Source organism: Pelobates fuscus, chromosome 1 (assembly GCF_036172605.1).
Source record: "Pelobates fuscus isolate aPelFus1 chromosome 1, aPelFus1.pri, whole genome shotgun sequence".
Taxonomy (NCBI): Eukaryota; Metazoa; Chordata; class Amphibia; order Anura; family Pelobatidae; genus Pelobates; species Pelobates fuscus.
Window position 1 is genome coordinate 410,673,582 of NC_086317.1, and position 12,460 is coordinate 410,686,041.

Below are 12,460 nucleotides of genomic sequence, written 5' to 3' on the forward strand. Positions count from 1 at the left end.
CTTAAAACCACAGCAGGCAATGGTGATCAGTCACAAGGATACTGGAAGTAAAGTATATGCTATAGATAAGTTTTCTGCTTTGTTCTATCAAAAAGGCAGGTTTAAACATCTCAGTAGTGATGTCCCGAACTATTCGCTGGCGAATAGTTCCTGGCGAACATAGCATGTTCGTGTTCGCCACGGTGGGCGAACACATGCGATGTTCAGTCCGCCCCCTATTCGTCATCATTGAGTAAACTTTGACCCTGTACCTCACAGTCAGCAGACACATTACAGCCAATCAGCAGCAGACCCTCCCTAGCAGACCCTAGCAGACCCTCCCGCCTACTGGACAGCATACAATTTAGATTCATTCGGAAGCTGCAATCATTTTATTTTTTATTTTTTTATTTTATTATTATTATTATTATTTTCTTTATTTTTTTTTTACTCTAAATGCAAAACATTGGTATATAGGGGAATATTCACTAAATGCCAAACATTGGTATATAGGGGAATATTCACTAAATGCCAAACATTGTTATATAGCGGAATATTCACTAAATGCCAAACATTGTTACATTGGGGAATATTCACTAAATGCCAAACATTGTTATATAGGGAAATATTCACTAAATGCCAAACATTGTTATACAGGGGAATATAACAATGTTTGGCATTTAGTGAATATTCCCCTACATAACAATGTTTTGTATTTAGTGAATATTCCCCTGTATAACAATGTTTGGCATTTAGTGAATATTCCCCTATATAACAATGTTTTGCATTTAGTGAATATTCCCCTATATAACAATGCTTTGCATTTAGTGAATATTCCCCTATATAACAATGTTTGGCATTTAGTGAATATTCCCCTATATTCACTAAATGCCAAACATTGTTATATAGGGGAATATTCACTAAATGCAAAACATTGTTATATTGGGGAATATTCACTAAATGCAAAACATTGTTAGATAGGGGAATATTCACTAAATGCAAAACATTGTTATATAGGGGAATATTCACTAAATGCCAAACATTGTTATACAGGGGAATATTCACTAAATGCAAAACATTGTTATATAGGGGAATATTCACTAAATGCAAAACATTGCTCTGTGTCATTTTACACAGCGTGGGAAAATTCCAAATTACTTTCCCACGCTCTGTAAAAAGACACAGAGCACTGTGATTGGATGGCTTTCAAGCCATCCAATCACAGTGCTCTGTGTCATTTTACACAGCGTGGAAAAGTTCTTTGGAATTTTCCCACGCTGTGTAAAATGACAAAGAGCACTCTGATTGGCTTAAACCAGCCAATCAGAGTGTTCTTAGCCTAATTGCAGGGCGTGGCAAGGCTTTATAAGCCTTCCCCCGCCCTGCAGAGCTCAGTCTGCGCGGAGCCCTCCATGGGTGAAGATGGATTATTTTTTTTTTTTTTCCCTTATTGTTTTTTTTAGGGCCCCCACCCACCGCTCAGGGGTGGGGGAGGACAGTAGGTCCCCCCCTCATTATCTTTATGGACCCCACCCGCAGCCCAGGTGTGAGGGCTGGGGGGGGGAGGGCAGTAGGTCCCCCCCCTCATTATCATTATGGCCCCCACCCGCCGCCCAGGGGTGGGGGCCGGAGAGGGGGAGGACAGTAGGTCCCCCCTCATTATCTTTATGGCCCCCACCCGCCACCCAGGGGTGGGGGCCGGAGAGAGGGAGGACAGTAGGTCCCCCCTCATTATCTTTATGGCCCCCACTCGCCACCCAGGGGTGGGGGCCGGGGAGGACAGTAGGTCCCCCCCTCATTATCATTATGGCCCCCACAGGCCGCACAGGGGTGGGGGCCTGGGAGGGAGGACAGTAGGTCCCCCCTACTCATTATCTTTATGGCCCCCACCCGCCGCACAGGGGTGGGGGCCTGGGGGGAGGACAGTAGGTGTCCCCCCCTCATTATCTTTATGGCCCCCACCCGCCACCCAGGGGTGGGGGCCGGAGAGAGGGAGGACAATAGGTCCCCCCTCATTATCTTTATGGCCCCCACTCGCCACCCAGGGGTGGGGGCCGGGGAGGACAGTAGGTCCCCCCCTCATTATCATTATGGCCCCCACAGGCCGCACAGGGGTGGGGGCCTGGGAGGGAGGACAGTAGGTCCCCCCTACTCATTATCTTTATGGCCCCCACCCGCCGCACAGGGGTGGGGGCCTGGGGGGGAGGACAGTAGGTGTCCCCCCCTCATTATCTTTATGGCCCCCACCCGCCACCCAGGGGTGGGGGCCGGAGAGAGGGAGGACAGTAGGTCCCCCCTCATTATCTTTATGGCCCCCACTCGCCACCCAGGGGTGGGAGCCCGGGCGGGGGAAGGAGAGTAGGTCTCCCCCCCCCCCTTCAATCACTATTGTGGCCAGAAAGAGTCCTTGTGGGTTTTAAAATTCGCCTGCCTATTGAAGTCTATGGCGGTTCGCCCGGTTTGCGAACATTTGCGGAAATTCGCGTTCGCGGTTCGCGAACCGAAAATTTGTTGTTCTCGACATCACTACATCTCAGTGTCTAGTTCATTATAACCCAGCAACAAAAGGATTTAGGTCAGAAGAAAAGAACCATGGCTTTAAGTTGTTACAGTACTACAACGGCTACAAGGCTCAACAAACCAATGGCTGACACAGAATTATAGGAGTTGTATTGCGGCAATATCTGGGAGCTACAGTGCAACACCCCTGGTTTAAATAGCCATGGCTGAAAAAAATTAAAAAGTAAATAAAGAGAGATTTGAATACTTTAATTGTTTATGAGATGACCATTTTTATTGTGAATTAAAGACTAACAGGGTTATTTGCTAAAGGGAGAATCCAAAATAAATCTCAAGGATCACTGGAGGGTCAGGAACACAAACATGTATTCCTGACCCTATAGTGTTAAAACCACCATCTAGCCCCTCTGGTCCCCTCATGCCTCTATAAATATAGCAAAATCTTACTGTATTCAAGCCTGAAGCTGTAACTCTGCATGCTGTTTGCCCCCCCCAAAAAACATCATCAGAAGTGGTAGCCTGATCCAATCACAGTGCTTCCCCATAGGATTGGCTGAGACTGACAAAGAGGCAGATCAGGGGCAGAGCCAGCATGATTCAAACACAGCCCTGGCCAATCAGCATCTCCTCATAGAGATGAATTGAATCAATGTATTCATATTAAAAAAGGAAACAAATTCATTCATGGGCATAGAAATACAAAGTTTACTTGTTTGACTTTAATTCACTTTGTATATTTCACACCTGCTCCCGTTTCACCCACAAAGCAGGAAATAATTCCTGTTATCTATGTTACATTATCATCCCAAACCTAGAGGAATTATGTCACTGTTCCTCTCAGATCCCTAAATCTGTCTAGACATACGGTAGTTCCAGAGAACAATGGACCTATTAAGGTTTTAGGATAGAGGGATAATTGCAAAATAAATCCAAGTCAACCTAAATTTCTACCTACCGCCCAAATGTCCTGGAAGTGATGGAACAGTCCCAATTCGGGACACCTGTTCCACCATACTGCCCATATCAGTAAGACATCAAGGGCACTCTGGCATGCCCCCTGATGAAGCCATGTATCATATCACCTTAATTAAGATGCACTAAATTTGGAAGGTATTGTTCTATAAATAGGTAGATACACTTGAGACATATCAACAGACTACTCTGCTATTGTCACAAAGGACCTCAGAAGAAGAGTAGGTAGCTTATTTTATAGAAGCAAAATCAAGTTAAATTGAGTATCAACTGGAATTTTCAGATATTGATAGGGTTATCAAAACCATCCAGCTCCAAACATGCACCTCCTGGAGGACATGCCCCCAAACGTGGTATACACACTGCCTGCAAAGATGCTACCGTTGTGCTGAACACTCCTTGAGGAAGTTTGGCACCCAAGCAGAGTATCTCCATTATAGATTCATATTGTGTTCATACATCACAGCCCTTGCCCTCGCCAAACAGCCATACTTTTCCTCTTTCATTAGTTCATGGTCTCGCAATCCTAGGCGTCTCTTTGACACCTGTAACTCTCTTCTTCACCCTGCTATGGCTACCCTCCAAACTAACCTTACAGCCAGTAGCTTTGCATGCTACTTTACCAACAAGATTGAACAGCTAAGGAAAGAATTCTCCCCATCTTGCCGTTCTCTTTCTCAACCACATGTAGATCATGCCTTTCCTACCCTTCAGACTTTCTCCCCGGCTACTGAACAAGAGGTGGCTGTGCTTCTCCTTTCCTCTCGCCCCATCACTTGCCCGCTCAATCCTGTCCCATCTCACCTTATCAGATCTCTCTCCCCCTGTCTTGTGCCTGCCTTACAACACATCTTCAACTGCTCTCTCTCTTCTGGCATTGTCCCTGCTGAGCTTAAACATGCCACTGTAGTATCCTGAAAAAAAAAATCTCTTGACCCGTCCTCCACCTCTAACTATCGTCCCATATCCCAGCTCCCTTTTTCCTCAAATCTTCTGGAAAGACTTGTCTTTACCCATATGTCTAACTTCCTCAATTCCAACTCTCTCCTTGACCCTCTTCAATCTGGCTTCTGCCCTCTCCACTCTACAGAGACTGCCCTTATCAAAGTTACTAACAACCTAATCGCAGCTAAATCCAAAGCCCACTACTCCATACTAATTCTTTTAAACCTCTGCCTTTGACACCGCTGATCATGCTCTTCTTCTTCAACGTCTTCAATCACTTGGTCTCTGTGACTCTGTCCTCTCGTTGTTTTCCTCTTATCTCTCCCAACGCTCATTCAGTGTCTCCTTTTCTAATGATACCTCCTCCCCGTATCCTGTCCTTGGTCCCCTTCTATTTTCTCTTTATACTGCCTCTCTTGGCAAACTTATTACCTCATTTGGATTCCACTACCACCTGTACGCTGATGACACCCAGATATATCTCTTGATGTTTATGAATCCTAGAAAGTATTTGGATTTGGCATCCCTAGATTTAGGTTATTTTCTTTTGCTGCCTAAACTGAAATGTACTACCACTGCGGCAATGCAAGCATACCTACTTCTGCCTCAGTCACTTGAAAACCTTTACTGACTATCACTTATCTCTAATTTCAATCAGAATAGGAGATATAAGTGAAATCGCTCAGATTGTCGAGTCACATAACTTTTCTGTCATGGAGGAAAGTTTAAGGCAAGTTGGGTTGATTTCAGAACTGACTTTTAAGAAATTTAAGCCAAAAAATAGCAATGTGGGGGGAATAGACACATGCTTTGGAACTCGGCTATTTTAGTCTAAGTTTCCCAAGTGTTTTTTAAACCTGCAATAACATCCCATTTAGTAAAAAGACCCCTCAAAGACTAACACAAGCCAAATTCTAATGCATGACCTGTTAGGCAGCATCCTATTTCCTAAATATACTAAGGGTTTCTTAAAAACAACACTTGGTTTTATAAAGAGACATTATGACTCCATAAAAGCTTCAGGTCATTACAATATTAAAAAATCAGACAGTTAACATGCTGGAAAGTTAGTAAAAAGACAGATTTCATGACATACATTTTCTGGTCATTTTTCATTAGTATTTTTACTTTTCAACTAGAATTGAATATTACAACATATTGTAAAAGAGGCTTTTTATTTACACAATAAGGCGTTAAAGTCCATGTAAAAGAAAATGAAACTGACGTGAATGATAAAATAGCGGAATCAAAGCAGTGAGCAATAAGCTTTAGGGCAGCATTTGGTCTCTGCTCTGCGGCTCCTTCTGTCCCACTAAGCAGCACCATATTTATCCCTTGTGTTCATTAGTAAACTCCACATAGCTGTAATAAATGCTGTGTCCTTATGTGAAGAGTCAGATATTGGATGTGTCCATTAAGCTCCAGGAGCAGAGTACAGCTCACTCACCAAATTAAACAACAGAACATTGTGATTGGCATAGACAGACAGTAAAAGGGGTCTATTCACTAAACAGTGAGTTGTGGGGCAGTGGTGGCTCAAGACTGTGTAAGGCCTCAGGCAAAACTCGAAGATGAAGCCCCCAGTAACACTCATAGTGAAAACAAAATAGGGCTTGCATTGTGTGTGTATATGGAGTTTTTTTTATATTAAAGTGTGGGCTTGCAGTGCTGTATTTATTGTTCAGTGGCTTGCAGTGTCACGACTCTCTGTGCCGCTGCGTGGTGAGCTCTCTGACTGAAGTTACGGCATAATTTGCAAACTGAATTAACTTGCAATAAACAAATGTAACCCCTTAACACAGTTAGGCCGTACTATGCTGCCCCGAATTTAGTGAGCCTAAACGCCGTTAGGGAGGCATAGTACACCCTAACGATCTTGCGCTCTCCAGCCGCAATTTTCTTACCTGGACTAGCGATCCGCGGTGATCCCGGTCCGAGGGGACTGCCTTTGGAGACAGGCAGTCTCTCTGCTTCCTTTCCGGCCCTCCATGGACATGTGATCGCGGCGGACGTTGCAAATCACATGGCAGCAAAGCAGTCTATGAGACTGCCTGCTGGGGGACTGCCTGAGTGTTTAGGCAGCCCCCCTAGTGTCTGAAATAAAAAATAAAAAAAGTACACACATTCAAACAATATATTATACATGTATTATATGTATAACATATTATAAGTTAATTAAAACACCTGATTAGTATATTATACATATATAAAACATATATACCGTATATACTCGAGTATAAGCCGAGTTTTTCAGCACATTTTTTGTGCTGAAAAACCCCAACTCGGCTTATACTCGAGTAAATAGTCTGTATTATGGCAATTTGCATTGCCATAATACAGACAGGGGCTGTCAGAGATGTTACTTACCTCTCCTGCAGCTCCTGTCAGCTCTCTCCTCCTCTGCGCCGTCCGTTCAGCACCTCGGTCAGCTCCCAGTGTAAATCTCGTGAGAGCCGCGGCTCTCGCGAGACTTACAGTGTGAGCTGATAGAGGGAGCTGCACAGACCGCGCGGAGGAGGAGAGAGCTGACAGGAGCTGCAGGAAAGGTAAGTACAGCTCTGCCAGCACCCCTCTCCCCCCCCACTGAACTACCAATCCCACTGGACCACCAGGGAAGGAGCCCCCCTCCCTGGCACGCTAGCAAGCAGGGAGGGGGGACAAAAAAATGTCTAATTGTAATAAAAATAAATACATTAATAATATACCAAAAAAATTAAAATAATAATAATACAACAATAATAAAAATAGTAATAAAAAAAAATAATATAACAAAAAAAATTAAAATAATAATAATAAAAAATATATTAAAATGCCCACCCCCCACCAAGGCTCTGCATCTCACACACACACACACTGCATTCACACACACACACACTGCACTCATATACACACTGCACTCATATACACACTGCACTCATATACACACTGCACTCACACTGCATTGATATACACACTGCATTTATACACACACACTGCACACACTGCACTCATACACACACACTGCATTCACACACACACACTGCACTCATATACACACTGCATTCACACACACACTGCACTCACACTGTATTCATATACACACTGCATTCATACACGCACTCATATACACACTGCATTCACACACACACTGCACTCACACTGCATTGATATACACACTGCATTTATACACACACACTGCACTCATACATACACTGCACACACTGCACTCATACACACACACTGCACTCATATACACACTGCATTCACACACACACTGCACTCACACTGCATTAATATACACACTGCATTCATACACGCACTCATATACACACTGCATTCACACACACACACTGCACTCATATACACACTGCATTCACACACACGCACTGCACTCACACTGCATTCATATACACACTGCATTCATATACACACACTGCACACACACACACTGCACTCATACACACACACTGCAAATAAAAATTCAATTAATATAATTTTTTTAGGATCTAATTTTATTTAGAAATTTACCAGTAGCTGCTGCATTTCCCACCCTAGTCTTATACTCGAGTCAATAAGTTTTCCCAGTTTTTGGGGGTAAAATTAGGGGCCTCGGCTTATATTCGGGTCGGCTTATACTCGAGTATATACGGTAATTACATTTTTACAGTATTTTGGTATCAATATATATATATATTAATACCAAAATACACTTAAAATTAAATTATATGTAATATATGTGTATAATATGCTAATCAGATGTTTTAATTAATGTATAATATATTATACATATATTTCAAAATATACATAAAAAAAGAAAAAAATTAATGTCATAAGCCTATCTTGATATATATTATATATATATATATATATATATATATTTATATATATATAGTATTAGAAATATATATATATATATATATATATATATATATATATATAAAATAATAAAATATATAACGTGTGTATGTATGTACGTATATACGTAATATATATATATATATATATATATATATATTCAACGTGTATATTTATCTACTATATTTACATAATTAATATATTTGATTAATTATAATTCAAGGGACCAGCCTGACAACCCAGGCAGAAAGTCCATTGAATTTAATTTACAATTCCTATATTTAACCCTGTAACTTTCCATAACACCATAAAACCTGTACATGTTTAGTACTGTTGTACTCGTGAGACTTCGCTGAACACAAATATGAGTGTTTTAAAACACTAAAACATGTAATGATGATTTATATCATCAGTGAAAGTGCAGTTTTTGGGTGAAAAATGCAAAAAAAAAAAAACTAACTTTGGCTAGCGTTTGTGACTAAGTGGCTACTACAAAATACTGGATTTACCCAATTCTGAATACCCTGGGTTGTTTACGTTTGTGAATGGTATGCCATGATGGGGGTAATTCTCATTCCTTGGCTGCCATATGGTCTCGAAGGCAACATAGGCTCAGCAAACCAATCTGGTATACTGAAATGGGAAAGCCCTATATTTGTCCCTGTAACTTTCCAAAACCCAATAAAACATGTACATGGGGGGTACTTTTTTACCCGTGAGGAATCCCTGAATATAAATATGAGTGTTAGAGCAGTAAAACGTAAAATGACAATGATATCATCAGTGAAAGTTAATTTTTGTTTGTGAAAAATGCAAAAAACAAATATGAACGCTAATTTTGGCCAGTGTTTGTGACTAAGTGGCTACTAAAAAAGACTGGACATACCCCATTCTGAATACCCTTGTCTACCTTTGTCAAATTATGTGTCATAATGGGGGTAAATCTCATTACTGGGATGCCATACAGTCTCAAAGTCACCATAACCAATCTGGCAAATTTGAATGTGTAAAACATTAAATGGGCAAGCCCTATATTTGACCCTGTAACTTTCCAAAACTCCATAAAACCTGCTTATGCAGGGTACTGTTTAACTCATGAGACATCACTAAACACAAATATGAGTGTTTTATAGCAGTAAAATGTATAATGACAATGATATAATCAATGAAAGTACAGTCTTTGTGTGAAAAATGCAAAAACTAATATGGAAAAAATGGAAAAGCCCTATATTTGACCCTGTAACTCCCCAAAACACCATAAAACCTGTACATAGTAGGTACTTTTGTACTTGTGAGACATCGCTGAATACAAATATGTTTAATTTATTGCATTAAAAACTAACAGTATTATGATATTAACAACTAAAATGGCATGCAGAACTTGAAAATAGCAAAATTACTTAATCTCTCAAAGTTTTTTTTATTTTATTCATATTAAGTTATGTTTCATATATAAATATTTGATATGAAATGAATGCCCTGTTTCTCCTGAACAAAATGATATATAATATGAGTGGTTGCACTTAATATGGAAGGGTTGATTTATGGTTGAACAGACATATAGCGCAAATTCCAGGTTTTTCTTACGTTTTGTTTTGATCACAACTTGTACAACTGACTCTGTCCATAAGGGGTTAATTTGTAATTATGCGAATCGTTTATACACAATTTCTGTGTATGGTTGCATAGCCCGGAAGCCATGTATACTAATTGCTGGTGTGAAGGAGTTATCGAAAACAAAAATTACAATTTTGGATAGGCTAAAACACTTTAAAAAAAACACTTATTTACAAAATAATTATATTTTATAATTCTTTCACATATGTATTATCATATATGTTCTTTATATCTGTTGCCCAATGTTTTGTATATGTATGTATGTATGTATGTATGTTATATTATATAACTTTACCTTAACATTGCCCATACCATACCACTCTCACATTGCAGCCATAGATACACATACTAATACATGCACACATATAGACACTGTTACACGCACACATATACATACTAATACATTCTCTGATAAACGCACATGCATAATAACATAAACACGCTGATGCACAGAGACACACACATTAACAAATACAAACATGCAATCACAATGTGTATCTGGCTGTGTGTGGCATTTTCTCCCTGTGTATGTGCCTGAGATGTGTGTCTGACAGTGAGTATCCATGTGTGTAAATGTATGTCTCTGTAAGCATGTGTATATTTGTGTCTGGTCTTTGTGCATTGTGTTTAAGGCAAAGTGTATTTTCTAACTGTGTATGTATGATGACTGTCTTCAGGGCTTAAATGTGACAAGGTGAGCAAAAGGGTACCTGGGGTAGGGTGAGAGTGACATGGCAAGAGGGGTGAGTGTGACTGAGTTAGGGAGGGTAAGTTGCAGGGTTGCAGGATGAGTGTGACAAAGTTAAGGATAGTGTGGGAATAGGGAGTGTGACAAAGCTAGGGGAGGTAAGTGTGACAGAGTTAGGGGTGTTAATGGGACAGGGTGAGTGTGGCATGGTTGGAGATGAGTGTCACAAGTTTAGGGTGAATGTGGAATTGTGGTGGGTAATTGTGATAGGGTGGGAGGAGGTGTGTTCACAATTGTGAACAAAGAGGGGATTGGTGGAATACATGTTTTACCTTTTGATATAACCATGTTTAGGCTTTGTTTTATGCTTTACTAGGTCAAGGTCGTTGTTCGTACTTTCTGTTTTTCCCAGCAAACACATTTTTTGACTACGCGGCAAATAACTGAGAAATCACAAGCTTCTAATAGAGATAAAATAATGCCAGTTAGAGAATGATAGGCTGGATTTATGGCCCCAAAATGTAGAGCTTTGAAAATGTGTTAACTTTTGATTGGCACAACTAATTCATGTGATTGACGTTCATTTGGGGCTCCCCCAGCAATCCAATCAATAAGGGTTCAGATTAAAGCAGAGATCTCTAAATTGAAGTCCATGGCATTCTGGTTTATTGTATACCTTAAAAGGTGAGTGTGACAGGATTAAGGGGGGTCAATGTGACAGAGCAAGAGGGTGAAGGATGGGTGTGGTAGGATTAGGGGCGTTATTGTGATAGAACAAGTGTAGTGATAGGTTAAGGGGAGGAGCGTGTGACACGGTTGAGGGGTTTACAGTGACAGGATGAATGTGGCAGGGTTGGGCGGGAAAGTGTGACAGTTTTGGGAGTGAGTATGGCATTGTTGGAGGAGGGAGTGTGACAGGGCAAAGGGAAATGAGTGTGACAGGATTGGGGGGATTATGTGACATAATTAGAGGAGTAAATGTGATAGGGTGAGTGTGGCAGGGTAAAGGAGGTGAGTGTGACAGTACAAGAAAAGGTGAGTGTGAAAGGAATTGGTGTTAATGTGACAGGGTAGCATGGCAGAGTTAAAGGGGTGTTTGTGACAGATTGATGGAAGATGAGTGTTAGAGGGTTGGAGGGTGAGTGTGACAGTGTGAGAGAAGGTGAGTGTGACAGGATTGGTGGGGTTAATGTTATAGGGTGAGTGTGTCAGAGCGAGTGGAGGTGAGTGTGGTATGGTTGCAGTAGGTGAATGTAAAAGGATTAGGAGGGGTTAATGTGTGTTGCAGGGTGAAGGTTAATGTGTGTGTTTTGCAGGAGGGGGCAAATCAGTTCCTTTGTGGTCCAGTGATATTCTGGGTGGTCCAGTGAGCTAACTATACAGTCTGCAGCCCCACCGGATGCAACGTTGCAGTCCATGCTGTAGTTGTCTTGGGAGCTTCGGCTCTTGAAGTGTTAGAGCGTTCCAGTGCCAGGCCCTTGGTAACGGATCAAGGGTTCGACGGATCAATCTGCTCTGAGGCGAGTTAGGCAGTCACAAGGCCCACTGATTGTGAGGCCTTCGGTGGCCACCTAACTCGCCTAATTAAGAGCCACATCTGTTGTGGAGAGCGTAGAACCCTTTTATAAAATTTCGCCTAAAATAGCAGATTTTGTCATGCTGGTAAATATATTTTTGACCAATAAAATAAAGATCAATAGAAACTGAATTGGAATACACAATAAATCTGTGCATGAAAGAAAAATAAAAATAAAAGGGCTGCGTCACATACAGATGAGCGACTAAACTACTAAATATAATATTACAATTTTTTCATTATTGTATCCATACTTAATTGATTTCATTTGTTTATATATGTTTAATAAATACATTGTGTATATATATATACATTTATCTACTCAACAG

At 41.0% G+C, this 12,460-nt stretch overlaps 1 protein-coding gene and 1 non-coding gene across 4 annotated transcripts in view; one reads left to right on the forward strand and one right to left on the reverse strand.

The window, feature by feature from the left end:
* PDE1B (phosphodiesterase 1B) overlaps positions 1-12,460 on the reverse strand; it is a 236,694-nt gene that overhangs the window by 122,410 nt on the left and 101,824 nt on the right. The window lies entirely within an intron of this gene.
* On the forward strand, positions 2,122-2,266 carry LOC134577028 (small Cajal body-specific RNA 11). Its single transcript, XR_010085912.1, has one exon. It is a non-coding gene; the product is annotated as a small Cajal body-specific RNA 11 (non-coding RNA).